General features: G+C 38.7%; 1 protein-coding gene and 1 long non-coding RNA gene across 3 annotated transcripts in view; one reads left to right on the top strand and one right to left on the bottom strand.

The window, feature by feature from the left end:
* GPR149 (G protein-coupled receptor 149) overlaps nt 1–3,988 on the bottom strand; it is a 162,719-nt gene extending 158,731 nt beyond the window's left edge. The window contains exon 1 of one of the 2 annotated variants that reach the window (XM_081532182.1): nt 3,644–3,988. The gene's annotated coding sequence lies outside the window, so the exon portion shown is untranslated. The remainder of the gene's footprint in view (nt 1–3,643) is intronic. The other variant, XM_081532193.1, reaches the window with a different exon arrangement.
* Nucleotides 3,989–6,536, top strand: LOC145522926 (uncharacterized). The gene is made up of 3 exons (XR_014066252.1): nt 3,989–4,191; nt 4,545–4,612; nt 4,898–6,536. It is a non-coding gene; the product is annotated as an uncharacterized LOC145522926 (long non-coding RNA).
* Nucleotides 6,537–9,481: the final 2,945 nt, after the last annotated feature.

The following is a 9,481-nucleotide window of genomic DNA, read 5'->3' on the forward strand; positions in this document are numbered from 1 at the left end:
TTGTGATGCATAGGCTTAAGTTGCTCTGCAGCACGTGGGACCTTCCTGGATCAGATATTGAACCCATGTCTCCTGCACTGGCAGGTGGATTCTTTACCACTGAGCCAACAAAGAACTCATCAATTATTTCTTTTTTGTATAGTACCTTTGCTGTTGCATCTAAAAAGCCATACCCAAGGTCAGTTAGGTTTTCTCCTTCGTTATCTTGAAAGTGAAAGTGTTAGTCACTCAGTCATGTTGGACTCTTTGCAACTCCATTGATCGTAGCCCACCGGGCTCCTCTGTCCATGGAATTCTCCAGGCAAGAATACTGGAGTTGGTTGCCATTTCCTTCTCCAGAGGATCTTCCCGACCCAGTGGACAAACCTGGGTCTCCTGCATTGCAGGCAGATTCTTTACCGTCTGAGCCACCAGGGAAGCCCATGTTATCTTATAGAGGCTTTATAGTTCTATATTTCATGGTCCATTTTTAATTACTTCATTTTGAACAATCAGTTTTTGTGAAAGGCATAAAGTCTGTATCTAGATTCATATTTTTGCCTATAAATGGAAAATTCTAGTTTTTTCTGAACCGTTTGTTAAAAGGCTTTCCTTTGAATATTTTTTTTTCAGCTTTGTTGAGATATAATTGACAACTAATGTGTATGAAAAAGATATAAAATATAATGATTTGAGATTTGTATATATTGTGAAATGATAACCACAAGAAGGTTATTAACACATTCATCACCTCACATATTTTTTTGTGGTGAGAACATTTACGATTTACTCTTAGCAACTTCCAAGTATACTATATAATATTGTTAACCATAGTCACCTACTTTATATTAGATCCCCAGAATTTATTCATCTTATAACGAAATTTGTACCCTTTGAACAGCATCTGCCCATTTTCCCCAACCTCAGCATGTGGCAACCCCAAATCTACTCACTGTTTCCAACAGTTAATTTTGTATAAATTCCATATACAGTTGAGATCATACAGCATTTGTCTTTCTCTGTAAGACTTACTTCAGTTAGCATAATGCTCTCAAGTTTCATCCATGTTATTGCAAATTGCAGGATTTCCTAGTTATCTCAATTACCAGATCCACTGTCTTGGTATCAGAGTAACTGTGTTCAAGTAACTCTTATTTTACTTAATAATAGCCCCAGCATGCAAGAGCAGTGATGCTGGCAGCTCAGATAGGCCAGAGAAGCTATCAAAGCTTCCTTTGAGTGAAAAGCTGAAAGTTCTCAATTTAATAGGGAAAGAAAAAAAATTATATGCTGAGGTTGCTAAGATCTATTGTAAGAATGAATCTTCTATTGGTGAAACTGTGAAAAAGAAATTTATGCTAGTTTTGCTATGATATCTCAAACTGCAGAAGTTACAGCCACAGTGAGTGATAACTGTTTTAGTTAAGATGTATAAGAAATTAAATGATATTTGAGAGAGAGGGAAAGAAAGATCACATTTACATAACTTTAATTATAGTATATTGTTCTATTTTATTATTGTTAATCTCTTGCTGTACCTAATTTTTAAGTTAAACGTTATCACATGTATGTATATATAGAAAAAAACAGTATACATAGGGTTCAGTGCTATGGACAGTTTCAGGCATCCACTGAGGGTCTTGAAACAAATCCCCTGGAGATAAGGGGGGACTATTACATACACACACACACATTTTCTTTATCCACTCATACACTACTGGATATAAGTTGTTTCCATATCTCAACTATTGTGAATCACGCTCCAATGAACCTGGAGGTGACAATATCTCTTCAAAATAATGATTTCATTTCCTTCAGATACATTTTCAGAGGTGGAATTGCTGGATCATATGGTGGTTCCTTTAAATATTTTAAAACTAGTCGCTGGCCATTAAAAAATCAGGAGATTTTACATAAAAATCTGATGTTTATTCCTTAAAAAAATGAAAAGAACTGGAAATGCAGGGTCAACATGGCCATGTGACAGTTATAGGCAGGCACTGAGTGGTTTCTACCTCCTTTAGCTATGTCATATGTTCCACTGTCTCCCATTTCCTGTTGCATTATATGTATTTCAGTGTATTCTCTTGTTTGTGTTACTTTCTGATCTCTATAAGCATTTGAGTTTGGGCTATGAGTTCTCTAACTTTAGTATGTGTAAGAACCACTAATGGAGATGAAAACTCTTGAGCACTTTCCCTAGAGATTCTGATTCAGGCATCTGGTTGAGCCAAATAATCTGTGCATTCCAGAAGCAGCATCACAGATGATGTATACAACAGATACTATGGGCCAGACTTCAACAGGCATTGCTTTAGGCTATTATACATAATTGAGGGGCTTCCCAGGTGGTGCTAGTGGTAAAGAACCTGCCTAACAATGCAGGAGATGCACGTTTGATCTCTGAGTTCAGAAGATCTCCTGGAGAAAGGCACAGCAACCCACTGCAATATTCTTGCATGGAGAATCCTTTGGACAGAGGAGCCTGGCAGGCTACAGTCCATAGGGTTGAAAAGAGCTGGACATGACTGAAGTGACTTAGCACACTTGTATGCACTTAATTGAAACAGAAGGGAAAGGGGCAGGACAGAAATGCTTGATAATGAAGAGGGGGCGTAGCTCTTGGGATGCAATAAAGGCTGGCTAGAATTAGGTGAAACCAAGGTAGATATGAAAACAGTCCAGTCTTTGACCTTTGGCTCATTATACCATCACTGTAGGGCTTCCCAGGTGGCAGTAGTGGTAAAGAACCTGCCTGCCAATTTAAGAGATGTAGGTTCAATCCCTGACTCAGGAAGATTCCTTGGAGGAGGAAATGACAACCCATTTCAGTATTCTTGCCTGAAGAATCCCATGGACAGAGGAGCCTGGTGGGCTGCAGTCCATGGGGTCGCTAAGAGTCAGACATGACTGAGCTACTTCACTTTCACTTTTTCCTTTCATGCACTGGAGAAGGAAATGGCAACCCACTCCAGTGTTCTTGCCTGGAGAATCCCAGGGACGGCGGAGCCTGGTGGGCTGCCGTTTATGGGGTCGCACAGAGTCGGACACGACTGAAGCGACTTAGCAGCAGCAGCAGCAGCAGCAGCAGGCACTTGCATTGTAACAGTAAAAATCACTCCGCCTTATACCATGACAGTTCTGAGGGGGCATAAGCCCAAAAAGGGACTTCCCTGGCAATCCGGTGGTTAGAACTTGGAGCTTTCACTGCCATGGGCCCAGATGCAACCCTTAGTTGGAAACTAAGATCCCATAAGCAGCATGGTGCAACCAAAAAAAAAAAAAGGCAAAAAAGTGGGCAGTGGCTCAATTCTGGGAAATTTCTCACCCTACCCTCAAATAGCAAGAACATTCCTCCCACTCCTTAGCCTATGATTTTCTTAACCCTTAAGAACCTACAACTCCATGCTTTGGGGTTGCTCTCATATTCTGAGACCATACACGTTCTGCCTGTGGAAGGTGTCTAACTAAACTCACTTTCCTTTACTCTGGCTCATCTGGAATTCTTTTGTGTGCTAAACCAAGACTCCTGTGGGTTCTAGGACGTGACATCTCCCTCTCCAGCAACGCAGTTATCATCCTACCACCTTCATGTTAAAACGTTCATTTCCAATCTTCAGACCACCAACTATTTTAATAAATAGGAAGTCACTTGCTGCCTTACCTGTGAGCTGTCTTTCAGTCAACGATGGTTAACCTGGAAGGCTCCGTAACGGTAAAGGAAGCCTTTCAAATCGGGCTCCAACAAGGGCCCACTAGCTCAGTGTCGCTGGAGCCTAGCGATCGAGACCGAGTTCAGTTCAGAAGCAGAGGAAAGCTTCCCTCTTTGAGCAAAGATAAACAGGTGTGAGCTGGGGCTCTGGAGCACAGGCTCTCCTAGAAGGCCCTGGGCTTCCCATGAGGGCGGAGACGCGGGCTTCTCCTGAACAGGGCACAGCTGTACCGCTCACGCTCCACATGGAGGAACAGGTGCAGCACGCTGCACACGACTTGCTGCCGCAGCCATTTTGAATTGAGTGTCGTACACGGCGCTTCTGCCCTCGGACAGCCAAGCTGAGGTGTCGGGCTCCGCGATTCTGTTCTTGTTGTTCAGTTGCTCAGTCGTGTCCGACTCTGTCCTGAAATAGATTCTGTCCTGGAAACTCGATAATCTTACCTGTTAGGTGCCAGGCTTCTGAAAGCAGTGAGACTAGAGGGAGCATGAAAGAGAAGGTTAGACATTATTACTAGAGTCCCTCATTTTTCCCGAGGGCCCGCTGGGCTTTGCCGGTGAAAGGATATTTCCTTAAAGGAGTTCCACATTGCGTATGTGGGCATTTGGCAGACACCACTGAATTTTGTTTGAGGGCAGAAATGTGCCCAGCTAAACTTCTACATTTTTCAGCATCTCTTACGGCTAGAAGCGCCCATGTGACCCAAATTCTGACCAGTGGGCTGTAAGCAGAAGTTACTGGATTGAAGCAGCTGGGAATACCCTGTAAGTCTCAATTAGACGCAGTTAGAGTGACTGGGCTGGCAAAAGTTTTTGCCCTTTTTTCTTTCCTTCTTCCTTGCCTGAAGTACAGATTCAGTTTTGGAGATGGAGCATCCACCTTCCTAAAGATGACTGCACAGAAACGGAGAAGGACCTCAGGTCTGTTTGTGTTGTTGAATTGTTATCCCGGATTGCTTTACTCTGGGAAAAAATCATCCCCTGCTTGGCTCTGTACCAGTCTGGCTTTCTTGTTTTTTCAGTAGCCCAATTCTACCTTAACTGATACAATGTAAAACCATTTTCCCTCTGTCCTCTTTTATCCTATTTTCAAAGCAGTTCACAATCCTCACAATAAAGAGGAACTCATTTTCTAGCCTGTATTCATTAGGACATCAAATTGAAATTCTCCAAACAGGTTAATCATTTTACTTTTTTTTTTAACAGTTAATTTATTTGAGAAGAGGAGGAATGAGACTTTGACTCATTTGATTTCCAGTGTCTGAAGTACCAAAACAGCAAAGAGACTTCCTCACAGTAAGTTACAGAAAATAATAATGATTTACTCATATTTATATCATACTTTGTGTTTTTCAAGACACTTTCAGACTGATAAAAACATGAGCCCATGCCTTGGTGACAATATTCAAGTGAATTGTGCTGCCCAGCAGTATTTCTTATTTTTAAAAAATGTCATTAGTCAATATGTTCTGCTAGAAAAAAAGTCAAAGTATTTCATAGTGTCAAGGATAGAAGGGGCAGTAAAGGTCCTCCACTGTCTAGACTGCTGACTTGCTATAAAATTTGGTTACAACCAAGTGTACTTTTGACCAAAAGGATCAAGAGTCAAGATCAGCATTAGTAAAAGGTTAAATGTCATGGGGCTTGGGGACGGGTGCAGGGAGCAGAATCAATTCCTTTCAAGAGAACACAGGAATTTAAGAGTGGATGAATCCAGAGAGGAAAGGAGAGGACGTATGTCAGGCCTATAACCAAATCCTGCCTGAGGAGCCTTGATTATGAAAATAGGGAGATTTCAGCACCAGCTGGGAAGTTTGCCTTCTCTCCTCCCTGTTCATTTCTGCTTAGTCTTTGAGGGGCTTTGCCTCACCTTAGGATAACCAGATGGCTCAAAGCTCTGGCTGAGGTTAGTGGTCACCTGAGAAGACTCTTAACAAATAAGAGTGCATGACAGCTCCCATTCTGCCCATGCTGTTGGACTGACTTTCTTATTATTATTTCCTTGTTAGTTACATAAGTGCCTAAGGATCACAGTGTTTCAGAACATTGCAGCTAGAAGGGACTTTCTACATTCTGTACATTAGAAGGCATTTTGTGAAAAAAGAAAAAAAGTTGTGTCATCAAGTAACTTAACTATTATCATAGCCAAATAATTCTTAGCATAGGACTTCTTATGGCTTTCAATATGTTTAATATGCATTATGAATTTCCAAGAGGGGGTATATAGTATATAGGAATTCTCAAAATTGCTTGATCATAGCTCTTATTTATTAGTATCATCTACAAATTATTTCATAGGACTGGTGTACTATAGAACACACTCTGGAAATGCTGACCTGGTAGAATTCATTATTATACTCTGTGGTCTGTAGCAAATCATTTTGACTTTGTATGAAATAATGTGAAAACTAGCTTTAACCACCAGAACATGGATTTCTCTTAGAGTGCATACAGATTTGGGGGGCATAGAAAGAAAGACCCTCATGAACACTGGTGTTTTAGCAGGATCTTAAACAACTAAACAAATGGTTAATATGTTAGGCATGACAAAGCAAGGGGGATCTGTTTTTCTTTTGAGATGTATAGAGACTGGTGAGAAAGGGAGCAGTGAAACATGTGAGGAAAGAAGCCAGACGAGGTGAAGAGCCACCAAAATTTCACAGAAGTGGCTACTAAAGGATGGTAGGCTGCCTAGTATGTACTTTGAAATTATTCCTGCTGCTATAATTTACACCTCATCTGTCATTCTCAAATCTTTAGGCAATTTTTCAATATCCACAAGTGGTGTGCTAAGGAATTTTTGGTGGAAATCAATGAAAGGTCTAGATTTCATGTCTGAATCAAAGCAGTAAGGAATGGCAATAGCATGTGTGAAAGCAGAAATTAAGCATGGAGAATACTATGAGAATACAGTAACTCTGGGAACTTGCTGGCTTCTCTGGAGCAAAAAACTGGAGGTTTGGGTAAATCTTATCTGGAACTCAGTGGGCAGAAGAATCTTAGTTGACATCTAAACATATATACACACACTTACCATCACCCAGGCTAGGGGTAATGGTGACCATGGATAAGATGCATTGCTGCCAAGAATAATAAAACAATAAATTAAGACAAATAATATATAATAGTGACTGACTAGCTGGTCACCAAAACCATTTCTTGTTTGTCCTGTATACCACCTCATCTACATATTCTAGCTTGTCTTGGAGTTGGGTGTGACCTCAGACTATGACTGAGTTCTCATCAATGGTATACAAGCTGAAAGGTATGCGCCACGTCTAGACTGTGCCCTTAGAAAACTTTATTATGAAATTCTACATGCTCTTTCCTCTTTGACTAACTTGATATAACCAAGTACTGTGACACTGAACACTGAATGCGAAAGATGGAAAAATCACAAAGAAGAAAAAGCCAGGACCTTCCAATCACCCGCTAGAGGAACACTGCACACATATCATGACAGCCATGTGAACTTGACCTGAGCAAGTGTACTGGTTATTGGTTGAGTACCTCTCACCTCTAAATTTGCATACTGTATTTACTCTGTGAAAATGGATTTGGGCGCCTTATCTATTTTTCCATTGCTGCCTACCATTAAGGCTTTGCAAGCAGATGATGGAGAGATACTGAATGAGGAAAGGGCTGTGCTTTCTGGTTCCAGTGTGTGCTCACTCAGCAGGCTCCTGTGCATTTGCAGCTTCCTGCTGGTGCACAATGGTCAGCAGCACCAGTAACCGCCAGCTGCTTCCCCCTGGGGTTTTTAGAGTAGATTGCCTCTGGGGAGACATCTTGAAAATAGCTTTTTCTGGCACCTTCAAGAGCAGATTTCTGCACAGTTTTGATAACACTGTACCATAGTGACTTCTCTGCCATTCAGTGAGGTGTGACCATGCCATCTCCAGTGAGGTTGAGATCTCAGTCCTAGGAGAAGGAGCCTCTTCTTTGGGTGCTATATCTCAGTGCTAAAATCACTGGCTGCTCCTCCTATATTCTACTTCCGTATTCTTAATGTTCTTTTTACTTCTTACTAGACAATCACTTGTTTCTCAAATTCTCTGTTACAGTTAATAATTCTTTATGTTAAGTTTTCAACCTTCACATCACTGTGTGGTTTTTCTCTCTTGATTAGACGTAGACTGTTACAGTAGAAGCAAACTAAGATTTGAGTCATTAGGTTCTTTTGAGTTTAGTTACTATTATGGTTTCTAGTGTTTCCTTAACTAGTACATCAAAAATTTAACAAAAATGATCTTTAAAAGCATTTATTCTAAAGCAAGTTAGAGCTATTTGTTTAAAATCATTTTGGGAACAAAGGCAGATTTCCTTGTACAAAATTCATAGTACATATGAATTTCAATGACACACTGTGCTTTTAAAGTGTTCCATTTTTTTTAAGGGAAAAAGGATTGTTAACACATTTATTCAGAGCTAGAGTACTCAATATCACTTCTTTTAGTAGTCTCTCATCTTTTTGAATAACTCCATAAATATTTTTACTTAATGCCTTCAGAGTTTTAGGCTATGCAAGAAAGAGTTATATTTTGGGGGGTACATTTGATACCGAGATTAATTCATTTTGATAAGTATCGCATTTTAGATTTATTCACAAAAGGTTTGTGAATTCTTTGGACATATATAGAATATTTAGAGGTTGATGTTTGCTTTATTTGCCTCATTCCTGTGAAAATATGATTGCATATTTTTGCGCTCAGAGGAAGAATATTTCACATTTTATTTCCTCTGCAAATAAAATAACAATGATTCTATAGTGACTGATTATAGTAATAAATGCATCTACTTGATTATAGTGTATAAATTTATCTACCCAAATTTTCTCACTCTAAGACTAGTAAAATTTCTCTTTATCAAAACAGTTTTCACAGATCTGTCAAATATTTTGTGTTAACAAAAGATTAAAGCTTCTTGATATTAAACCCAGAATATATTTCAAAAATTTAAGTCTGTATTAGTATCTTTCCAAGCCAAAAAGTCATATAAATTAACTCAAATGGCTCTACGTATAATTTTTTTCTTAAACTATGTAAGCAATTTTTCTACATGAAGTATGGATATTGATATTTAGGAACCAGTAATGCATAGATGTATTATATATTTAAATTCACTTTTACCAAAAACAGTAATTAAATTTAGGAAATTGATCATATGACTTACATTTATATTCTTATTTTAATCAATATGATTCTAACATTTCCATGACTAATTTATCTAACTTCATAATAGAAACAGAAGTTTCTAATTTTAGTAAGAATATTTCAGAGTTTATAAACAAGGGCAATGGACCAATTAAAAAACTAATGATTATAGTTGATTAAGCTTTTATTTAATATATAAGTTGCATGCTACTTAATTATTAAATGATACAGAAATCTAGATTTACTAGATTTATTAGGATGTGTATTAACTAAGATTTCTAACAAACCTGAATATGATCTATTATTTATCAGCCCATTTGCCCAAAGCAGTAATCGCCATATTATTTTGATGTCTTACTCCTTCATTCAAAATTTGAGTTTAAAGCCTCAATGTATGCACTTACTAAAAATATATATAGTAGAAATATGCCAATTATTGTTTAATGTCCCAAACTATGGCATATTCTTAGATTCATGTTCATCTTCAAGTAGAGTGGACATATATTTGTATTCTAAGCAGTATTTTTTTTACAGTTTTTGATACTGGCATACTTCTTATCAGAAGTGATTAACTTGTGTTTATTTCCTAACTACAAATGTTGCTGATGACATCATAGTTCATGCTAGAAGTGGAAAG

Source organism: Giraffa tippelskirchi, chromosome 2, assembly GCF_054371585.1.
Source record: "Giraffa tippelskirchi isolate mGirTip1 chromosome 2, T2T-mGirTip1v1.2.pri, whole genome shotgun sequence".
In the NCBI taxonomy this organism is placed as follows: Eukaryota; Metazoa; Chordata; class Mammalia; order Artiodactyla; family Giraffidae; genus Giraffa; species Giraffa tippelskirchi.